Genomic DNA, 11,387 nt, shown 5'->3' on the forward strand with positions numbered 1-11,387 from the left:
AGACCTCCTAGCTTGCCAATTAAACCTGGAGGCTTGAATTAAAATGTAATTACTGAATACCAAGAACAGTGGGGGAATGACCTTAGCAGTATTTACTTATTATTCTTATTAAGAATAATAATATTATATTAAGTCTTTATTTATAGGACAAAGGCTAATCCTCTTTAAACTGAGAGAGGGCAGGTTTAAATTAAATATTGGTCAGGAATTGTCCCCTGGGAGGGTGGGCAGGCCCTGGCACAGGTGCCCAGAGCTGCTGGGGCTGTCCCTGGATCCCTGGCAGTGCCCAAGGCCAGGCTGGACATTGGGGCTGGAGCTCCTGGGACAGTGAAAGGTGTCCCTGCCCATGGCAGGGGAGTTGGAATGAGACAATCTTAAAGGTCCCTGCTGTCACTGCCAGCCCAAACCATTTTATGGTGATTCTGTAATTTTAGAAGATTTTACTGCTGTCTGAAACCAGGTGAGTAAGGGAAGGGAAGAAAACAAAGCAGGTCTTTTGCAAAAGCTGGGGACAAGCAATGGGTGGGACCCTGGTCTGTGCTCTGCTGCTACAACTGAGCAATTTCTGAAGTGCAGAAGTGTTTCTAAAATTACCAGTGATTACCTGTGAGGCAGAGAAAGCTGTCACTGGTAACATCCAGCTCTGAGGGAGTGGCAGAGCTCTGCTCCTGCTGCCATTCAATCTGCAGGATATTCCAGGAGCCAGCCCTGCCTCCAGCTCCTCTCTAGCTCAGCTCAGGAAGATTCCCAGCCCAGGGAGGGCAGGGAGAGCTCTGTGCTTGCTGCAGGGGGTGATGACAGCAGTGGAACAAGCAGCAGCTGTGCCTGCAACAGCCCCAGCCGGGAAGCAGCGGCCGAGGATGTCACAGAGCATCAGGGATGGCAGCAGGCTCCTGCCAGCACCTCTCCCTTCAAAGCCCTGCCTTGTGCTCCGTGTTTTCAGCATATGCCTGCACACTGCAAGGGATAGAGAGGTGGGAAGATGTGCTTTCTTTTCCCTTCATACTGCACGTAAAGCTGTGTATCCCCAGCCTGACACACCTCACTGGGTCAGCCAGAACACTTCTGGTGTGCTCACATCAGAGCTTTCAGAGGGATTACACTGCTGCCTTCCAGGCCTGGGGTCACCTGGATGGGAACTGCCCTCAGCAGAGGAGCAATAGCTGCTCCATCCATTCAACCTGCAATGGTGGATTTAAGAACAGAGGCTGCAGCTTTCTCTGGGCTTTTCCCTTGGATTATTCCAAGGTTAATACCTAGCTCTGATAATGAGCAGGCTGAGCACTGCAGCTGCAGGAGAGATGGGAAGGAAAAGGTCAGGTTCTTGCTCTCATAGCAAAAGCATTTGTCATGTGTGAAGCTGAATCTGGAGACAGAAAGATGCTGCCTTCAAAATTCCTTAATTTCTTTGAGGAGTTCATTACTAAGGCCCTGTTTCCTGCTTCACCAGGAGCTCATCAATACAGGGGATTTTTGTTCTCTTTGCTGTCTGCTCCAGACTCTCCTCACTGCACACCTTTCAAAGATATTAAAAATCTCCTGTTCCATTCTTTAACTGGCAGGTCACCATCACCCTCCTCTCACATCACCTGATCCAGTCAGCCTGAAATCTGCTCTTTGTGCATCATCTCCCAAAGCTGGCTGAACTCTCTTCTCAGGGGTTAAAAACCTGCCAGAGACCTTCAGGAACAGCAGACACGAGCTCTCCACCCCCAGAGGCAGCACCCAGGTACAAAGGTGAGTTTCTCAATGAGGAGCTGTACCAACCCCTAATTCCTTTTCCAGGCACTGAATTCTGTGGAAACATCCATTTATACCCCAGACCTTGGAGCCTGGAACGTGTCAGAAGAGGGAACAGGGAGGCACCACATCAGCTTGGGGCTGGGGTAGGGGTTGCATGAGGAAAGGCTGAGGAAAATGAGTGTGGCCAGTGTTAGAAAGAAGAGGAGGAAGATCTGACTGCTGTTAGCTGTGCCTGGCAGAGTGCAGAGAGCTCAGAGCTGGGCCCTTGCTCCTGAAGAGGTGACAGGATGACAGGCAGAGGACAAGAGCTATGATAAAAAAATTCTGAGCAGATACTTGTAAAAAAACAAAAATTACCAGTCCAACACTGGAACCTCCCAGTGAGGCTGTGAAATTTCCATCCTAGGAGATCCTCAGAGCTGGGCTGACCAGCCTGAGTGAGCTGTCCCACCCATGGCACTCACTTCTCTTGGAGGCTGCAGCTTTTCAGAGCAGTCAGTGCATTCAGGCCGTGCTGCAAGGCCAGGTACACGGCCCAGGAGCTCCATCCCAGCCCCAGCAGCTCAACCCCACATTAACCAGATCCATTTCCTTCGTGTAAAGCCTCCCACAGAATGCCCTGTCAGCAGCCAGAGGCTGCAGGGCCTTTCAGAACTCTTTCTGCAGGGGTGCCACGATTATGATCATAAGTTTGCAATAATGATAATGGAGCTAACCACAATTCCATTTCCAACTGAGGTAAGCTATGGATTTGTATAAAATACGTATCAAATTATTTCTGGATTTTTTAAGTTCAGAGCCGACAGGAGTTTTTTATTATAATGATTTTGTATTGACAGAACAACGACTCTGAGCTAAGCTGTTAGGACTATATATTTCCCTCATGGCCTCCAAAAGCACTGTAAATTGAAATGTACATTAAAAACAGTCAATCTTTGTTTGCTGGCAACATTGAAGGAGAATTGACTGTGTTTTTATTAAAAAAGCTCATTTCTTATAGTCACTGGACTACAATGAGAATGGGTATTAAAGTGCTCATTAAAGATAAAAAAAATAAATCCCCTGTTTGAGTAAATCCATAGAAGCATCAATGTATTCAACAGAAGTGTAAAGATGCACATTAATGTCTTCTCAGAACTGGTGACTTGATAGAAGCACTGACTGAACCCTGGCTGGTGCTTTGTCCTACACTGGCCCAGCCCATAAATGTGCTGCCAGCAGCAGCTCCAGCAGGAGAACGGGACAGCCTGGGCTGGGCTGGCTCCTGGGCAGCTCAGGGACTCAGAATAGTCTGGGTTGGAATGGATCAGGGACACCTTCCACTAGAGCAGCTTCTCAGAGCCTCTCCAACCTCAACTCCTGGGCTGTGGCATCCACCACCTCTCTGGAAGTTCAGTGTTTCACCATCCACCACCTCTCTGGAAGTTCAGTGTTTCACCATCCACCACCTCTCTGGAAGTTCAGTGTTTCACCATCCACCACCTCTCTGGAATTTCAGTGTTTCACCATCCACCACCTCTCTGGAATTTCAGGGTTTCACCATCCTCACTTGCACAAATCTTCCTTTTGTCGGATCTAAACCTCCTTCAGTTTAAATCCATCTCCCTGTGTCTCTGCCCTGCTGGGTGGTTTGTTCCCATCTCTGTTCAAGCATTTCAGTGCTAAAGCAGGCATGGACACACGCTCAGGCCCAGCCTGGCAAACAGAGCAGGGAAAAGCTGGGATTGCTAATGAAGAAACGACCCTGGACCTTAAAAACTTCACTCAGGTAAAGCAAGAAAATAGTATCTGAAAAGCAGAAATGATGAATGACAGGACTTGGCCAGGCCCTAAGGCTGTCTCTTCTGCAAAGTGGGCCGTGCAGAAGTGAAAGGTGCTAATTAATAAATAGTGCTGGTTTTCCTTTGCCAATTACTTATTGATACACCCGATTCTCCTCTTTGATAAGCCACTCTAAATTGGTAATAGCTTTTATCACAGCTGTGAGCAAGCAGAACCAAGCATCCTGTGCCTTCCCTTTTAAGTTGTTTATCTTCTGCTGTTACAGAATTCTCTGCAGAGTTTGTTTGGAATCACAGTGAATTAAACACCTTATTTTTTAATTATTATTATTTGTATTGTAGTAATGCCTAGAAATCCCACTGCGGACAAGGGCTTTGCTGCTGTGTGAATCCAGCTCTGAAGACAGGAAAAGCTGTGTCCCAGAGAGCTTACCCCTGAGCTTTGTGATTGATTGCTTATTCCTATTCCTTCCAAATGTTATCTCTGAGAGAGTGTTTTCTGTAATTTATGTCATATTCTATCTCCTGCCTTGGTTTGTGTCTGTATTTGGGGATGCAGCTGCAAACATAAAGCTGGATTGCACAGCCCAGCAGGCATCCTCCAGTGAGCCCTGAGCTCGGCACTCTCTGGAGAATGAAACCAAAGGTGGAGTAGAACAGAAGATTTTTAACCATAAGCTCATGAGGGAAAGACCACAGGAAAAAGAAAATAAATAAAGGGGAGACAACAAGATCCTTAAAGGGCAGGTTGGCACTGGTTTGGAAAGCTCAATGTCACTTAATGTGATCCTTTCACTTTGCTTTCTTCAGGGAAAAGCCCAAAGCTGAAAGCAGCACAGATTGCTGCCCTTGGAGCACTGAACCTCCAGAGCAGGGACTGCAGGCACTCACCCTCCAACACACACAGCTCCTCCAAGAACCAAAGATGTAATGAATGCCCTCACAACCTATTAGCAGACTTTATAGTCTGAGCAAGAGAACCCCAGGGCCCAGCCCCGAAAGGTCAGGAAGTTTTTTCAGCTCAAACTAGACCTAATCGAGGTTTTCCCAATAGCAAATGCAGGAAAATACTGATTTGTAAGGGGAAAAAGTTAAAGAAAAACATAATTATCCCATTCTTTAGAGTTTCTGAGCAGAATTGCAAATGATATGGAACTCTGAAGAGGCAAAAAATTGAAATTTGGTCTGGAAAATGACAGAGGGACTCGTCTCTGCAATGGGGGGACAGTGATGGAGCCAACACCCAGCAAGTTGTGCTTCAGCGATGGAGCAAAGTTTGAACAAATTCTGAATCCTGTTCTCTCCTTCCAGTGGGGTCCTCTGTCAGTTCTCTGTCTTCTTTACCCTCACTTTTGTTATCCTTAACAAATTTCTACGTTAATCTTGAAGAAACAACCTTCTCTTTGTTAGAGAGGGTTTCTTTTCTCTGACTGCAGATAAAGTCTCACACCCCAGTGTCCTCTCACTTTCTCAGGAACACTGAGCACCTTTTCAAACACCTCCTAAACTGTCACTGCTGATATCACCCTCAGCTTTTGTTAATGACAAAGAATTAAGCTGGGCTCAAGGTACAAAACAGGACAAGGCAGAAAGTGTGATTTTTATGGAAGTAAATGCATCAAATGACAAAACCGAGTTTACCACACATATTTTGACCTTCTCTCCCCTTTTTTTTTAATATTCCAAAACATCCCACAAGGACTATTAGCTGCAAAAGAAAAGCATTTGCTAATGATACAGCTTAAAAGCAAAATCAAAATGTACAGATGTCTGCCTCAAAAATGCCTCCTACAGTTCATTTATGGGTTTTCAAAGTGAAGGATTTTAGAAATGTAAAGAATAACTGACACTTTTTATATCCATAATGCATTCCTCCCTAGGCACATTCACAGCCTATATAGTCTGTGGTATTTAAAAAAATATCCTGAGATATAAACCCAGTGACTTAAATACAAAATCACTTTCTGAGGCTAATGCAGTTTTATCAGTGCAAGGATCCTGCGCTGTCTCTTGGACTGTGACCTCTGCTTCACTTATATTAATCTGTGTGTTGGCCAGCCCTGCTTATCAGGGATTTGGTATTTGAGGTGAAGCTCTTTTTCAGACTCTTTCCACTGCACCATTTGTCTTCACAACACAGATTCCCTTTTCTCTTTACTATTGCACTGACATCTTTGCTTGACTTCGTGTTCTTCCATCCACCCCCCAGGCTATGGCTGCCTGCTTATTTATGCTGTCGGCTTAATTTCTTGATTGATATTCTCACATTCCCCCTGCTACTTACTTATTTACATCCTCTGCTTGTTTCCAAGTCCTGCTCCTTTAAGATCTCAGTGCTATTTTATTTATGGAAAAGAATCACTGTTTTCCACAGCATGTTCTTTATGCTGCTGCCACGACCTTCTACAGCACCAGTTAATCATCCCAAATATTGCCACGCTCCAAGTGCCGTGTTTTCCAATCCTCTCAGCCTCTCTGGTGGAATTCTCTTCCTGGGGACACCTCTCCAGCTGCAGCAGTGCATCTTTTTTTATTATATTCATTATTTAGCACCTAAGCAGCACTACATTCTCTAGGTAAATAGAAGGGAAGGAACTTACGCTACGTTACTCGTGACTGGAGATTCTGGTTTTCCCTTCCCCAGGGTAAAACAGCAACAGGTGCCACGGTCAGGGGGTTACCCCTGGGTAAAACAAATTGGCCAGGAACAAAGCACAACATGAGCTTGTGTGGTGGGCTGATGGCACAAGATGCAATGTCCTGTGTGGGGAGAGAGAGAAGGGCTACTCTCATCCATAAAGCAAATATCCTGGGAGTCTGCGAGCACAGGGGGGCAAAATGCTGGCTCAGGAAAGGCAAGAGGACTGGTCTCAGCTGTGTCACAGGTTCACTGTGGCTGCTGAGGGGTGAATTAGGGTGTGAGTATCAGGGCAGGAATCTCAAAGGACTCTTTGGGGTGAAAGGAAGGGTGAGAGAAAGCGAGACTTAGCCTGGCCAACAACTCAGAGAGAGTTTCACCTTGAGTGAGGAGCCAGAAATCTTCCTACCCGAAGTGCACCGCTCCTTCCAGCTACTGCCAGAACATTTTCATTGCTCCAGCCAAAGGTTTGTCATGAGAAAGGCTGCACTAAGATTTCTTTGTACATAACAAAATGTTCTGTGGGCTTCTCCTGATGAGTGCTGCTGATTTCTGTTAAAGTGATGACCTTGCACATCCCAACCAGCACAGAGGGGACAAAGAGCTCAGCTCTGGTGCTCGAGATCATCCTGTTGCTGCTGGGCCACGTCCTTGGGGGCAATCCTGGGCTAACAGCGGTGAGAAGGAGGACAGCAGGTGAGGAGAACAAACCAGAATGTGACTGTTGAGGAGAATTCCCAAATGTACCATACGTGCCACATAGATTTTTTTCTCAGAGCTGTCAAACCCAGCAAGTTTCGAGCAGTGTCTGGTCCTGGGTGTAGCCAGAGCTCTCCTCAATGTGCTGCAGACACAGTCTGGGCTCCAGTGTGGTATTTATAAAGCATAAGTGGAGCACTTTGAGATGGACACGCTGAGCTGAGGGAGGGGAGCCTGCCTCTCCTTTGCAGATGTAAGATGGGAGATGCTCTAATAACCCAAGATGCAGTTCGTTGGTAAAACAGGCTAATTTGTGGCCTTATTTAACTGCCTTGCTTAATTTGTTGGCTGCTAAGAAGTTGGAGTGTTTGTTTTGCTGTGGGCTGGAGAGCAGAGTCCAAGTCCGTCCTGTGTTTGTTCTGCGCAGCAGGGGAAGGAGAGAGCAGAAGCTGTTCATTTAACAAGTGGCAAAGTGATGCCACAAGGGGGAAAAAATAGATGCAGCTGTGCCTGCAGCATTACTTAATCTTTCTCCTTCCATTTCCTTCCATGAAGATTGAGCCCCAGCCAGCAGAGAAATAGCTGCTGGTGGTTATGCAGAATATAATGCCCAAGTGCAGCCTGTAGCTGGGAGATACGTGTTTGGTTTTCTGCACAGTCCCTTCTGTGTTTAAAGGTTCACAGAACTGTCCTCACTGCCTGCCCCAGGATGTGCCTCGGTGCTGGGCAAGGCAAAAGAGGAATTGTGTTTGGAGCAAAGTGCAGGCAGCAGGGCAGTCCTGGGGCAGCAGCAGGAGTGAGAGCAGCGCCCTGGCTGCCCTGCCAGGGATCAGGGAAACCTCCAAACCCTGTCCCCTCCTCTGTGCCACCACAGCCAGCTCTGCAGCCAGCTGCTGGGCAAATGCAGGGCTGGAAAGGCCTTCCTGGTGACACCCTGCTGCTGCAGACAGGCATTTAATCACAGACATCAGAACAACAAAAAGGCATAAATACCCGGGTTTAATTCCCAGTTATATAAAGGCACATCCAAATATAAATCACAATGGAAACTTCAAAGAGAACTAAATTGCCTGATCCGGTGAATCGGATCCAAAGCAGCCTACCATCGAAACACAGCCCACAAGACATTAATTAATACAGAAGCAGAAGGGGAGATTGATGCCAGATTTAAATAGGTGTACTTCCAATCACAATCTGGTCCAAAGCATCTTGAGTTATATTCCTGAATTACACGGTTCCTGGTGGGTGGTAGGGAGTGTCCTGCCCAACTGGAAGATTGTCCCTGTCTTTTTGGCTGCATCAAAGCTCAAATCACTGAGATTTCAGTGGCCTGGTTTTACTCCTTTACCCATGACCTCATCCTCACACAGAACAGAAAACTTTGTCCTTGCATTCTTTGATGTAAAACAAAAATGATGAGAATTGACAGGAAAATTCAACTATCAAGAGTCTGACAGAACATGCAAAAAGAATAGAAACAGAGATTAATGGATCCCAGCCCCATGTATCCATTTTGTGTCCTGTTTGGAGAGGGACACTGGAGATACCACGGCTGTGGCTGCCCCTGCAGCCCTGGCAGTGCCCAAGGCCAGCTTGGACAGGGCTTGGAGCAGCCTGGGGTAGTGGAAGGTGTCCCTGCCCATGGCAGGGGATTTGGAATGAGAGAATCTTCAATATCCTTTCCAACACAGAGAATTGTAAGGTTCTGAAATTTACTTAAGAAAGGGCTGCTTTAGTTCCTGAGAGCAGCAGTGCTTGGTTCACACCTCATCTTTAATTCTTGCAGCAGTGTCTCGTCCCAGAGGAGCCTCCCTCAGCGTGGCTGAGATGCTGCACAGCCCCTCAGCACATTCTCCTGGCCCTGAGTGTTTGCCAAGCAGGCAGGATGGGACACACAGAGCTGGGAGTGGAGCCTGGCCCAGCTCTGAGCACGGCGTGTCCTGCTCATCCCAGGAGGCACCTACAGAACCAGCCCTGCCTGCCCTAAGGGACAGCACTTTGTACAGCACCGAGACCTCCCCGAGCCCCAGGGCTGCTCACACAGCCCTGCACACACACAGAGGTCAGCACCTGGCCAATTCCATGGCAGGAACATCCTGCCCTAAGTCCTGCCTTAAGTGAAGTGAAGATGAACGTGTGGGCGTAAGGGCAGCGCATTCCTGAGACCCAGACAGCTCATAAAAGAAAACCTGGCTTGAAAAGAAAACAAGCAGTTGGTTTAGTCAGATGCTTATTAAAAGCTTCTTCATTACCTCTTGACCATGCTATTTTTAAGATCTCACCCTGCAAAGCACTGGTACCTTCTCAAAGGTAATGAATGTTCATACCTGACAGCAAAGCTGGACAAAGGGAGCACTCGGTGACTCTCACAATAAAACTCACAGAGAGGATGGAGGAATTAGAAAAGCAAAGCCTCAGGCTTGGATGATCAGAAAATCCTGAAGGAGTTCAGATGCTTTTCTGAACCTGCTCTGCCTAGAAATCACAAAGGATCTGCTTCTCTCATGTGAATCACAATACCGTTCTGCTTTCAGCTGGAAACGACACCATATTTCAGCAGATTTTTCTGCTTTCAGCCTAAAAGCAAAAATTGCAAGAGCACAATAAACATTCTGTTAAGTCTGACCAAACTTCTAGCCTCAGAAAAAATACTTATCCTTGCTTTATTAGACCCAATTTGGATCACCCATCTGTTGTCTGAGGGAGTTTGAAAGCTCATGGGTGGAATAAAAAAAACCCTTTCCATCTTCTTAACTATTCCACTGGCATTTGCTTACGAGTTTGCTGCCAACCAAGAAGTGTCTGAAGGGGACAGCACCTGAAGCTTTTTGGAACTGGCTTAGTTCAAGCTCTACCTAACAAGCAAGTGACAAGTGTATTGTGTATTGTCACAGGCATCTTTCCTCATAAAGCAGGAAAGGCATGTATAGATCTGGAGTTATTTTCCCCACTCCTCTTTATTACTTTTCCTTTGTTCTCTTGCTTATCTATTCCTTTTTAATGCAGAAGATAATACAATTCCTATTCTCCTGGCTTGTGATGTTCAATGCATTTTGACATGTGATGCTGGTTGATGAAATTGGAGGAGAAAAGCTGCATGATGATTTAAAGTGTTATTTTCATGATTGTGCCACTCTTGAGTATGGCACAAAGGCAAACATGACACATGAGTCTCCCAAAGAAAATAATCAGGATGACAGAACGTTAAATTAAAAATTAGACTGTCCTGGTTAAACCAGGATGTCTGGACATCTAACCTTATAGGATTATATCTAACATCCTTTTACCAGCGACAGTTAATGCTTGAAGGGATTTTATTCTCATGTAATCCCTGCATTGCTTTCAAATCTGCTTGTTTGGGGAGATATAATTAAAACTTATTATTCCTCCTTTCTCTGCCAACCAACTGTCAGAGAGCAGGAACAGAGAAAACAAGATTTTTTACCAGTGAAAATCCTTGTTATTTTATAACTAAACCCTTCTATTTCTACTTAATTTAAAATCAAAGGATCAGCACAGCCTTATTCATTGGCAAAATGCAGTGGACATGTATCAATTTTTCTTTAAGGAAAAACAAAATAAAATGTTGACAAATCCTTGGAGAAATAGAAACAATTTCAGAAACAATTTCTTTCTCATCCTCCCTTCTCTTTGTTCTGCATCTTTGCCTGTATCAGCTGACTTTTGCATATGATGCAGTGAAATGAGTAGACAATTACATTTTTCCATAGCATTCTACCTGTCTTGTCTGTTTAGTGGAAAAGAATAAAAAATCATGTTGTATATAGGATAGACACAGCACTGGATAGAAATGGAAACCCCATGAAATTTCAGAGGAACTCTCTAACGTACACACAGCACACATGAACAGTATTGTGCTGTTTAGATCCCTGAAGGAGTTTCAGAGATTTGACAACCTTAAACCCGGGGATTCAGGACTTTTTCATTGCTGATACACTCTCTCATGTCAGTTCAGGTTGATCTTAACAGCATAAATCCAGGATATGAGGGATGGCATCTCTGCTGGCTTCAGAGAGGACAGAGAAACCTGCAAAGAAAGCCTTACATACCACCTGGCAGAAGAAATTAAAGCTTTTTATGTTTTAGGCATTCAAATAAACTTATAATGGCAAAACTCAGCGTGGAGTAAAGAGCTGGAAAATCCCTGGTGTCTATTAGTTGCATTAGAGCAAACAGACTTTTATTTCTCCTCTCTACAGACATTTGTCTTCTTGGTAGTGAAGCAAAGAAATTTCTCCCTCTCTTCCAGTCCCCTCCTGAGAACCTTCTCTGTTCCACAGGCTCTGGCTCTTCTTGCAGATGTTGCCTGAGCACAGAGTCCTGTTTCTGCCCTGGGCACAGCAGAGCACAGGATCTGTTCTTGTTCCTGTTCCTGCCCTGGGCACAGCAGAGCACAGGATCTGTTCCTGCTCCTGTTCCTGCTCCTGTTCCTGTTCCTGTTCCTGTTCCTGCTCCTGCTCCTGTTCCTGCTCCTGCTCCTGCCTGGGCACAGCAGGGCACAGCAG

At 45.8% G+C, this 11,387-nt stretch overlaps 1 long non-coding RNA gene across 1 annotated transcript; it reads left to right on the forward strand.

Annotated features, from left to right (window-relative positions):
• Positions 1-363: 363 nt before the first annotated feature.
• On the forward strand, positions 364-11,000 carry LOC107204068. Its single transcript, XR_001521462.2, has 3 exons — positions 364-460; positions 1,563-1,737; positions 10,838-11,000. It is a non-coding gene; the product is annotated as an uncharacterized LOC107204068 (long non-coding RNA).
• The last annotated feature ends 387 nt before the right edge of the window (positions 11,001-11,387 follow it).

Source organism: Parus major, chromosome 4A, assembly GCF_001522545.3.
Source record: "Parus major isolate Abel chromosome 4A, Parus_major1.1, whole genome shotgun sequence".
NCBI classification, from domain to species: Eukaryota; Metazoa; Chordata; class Aves; order Passeriformes; family Paridae; genus Parus; species Parus major.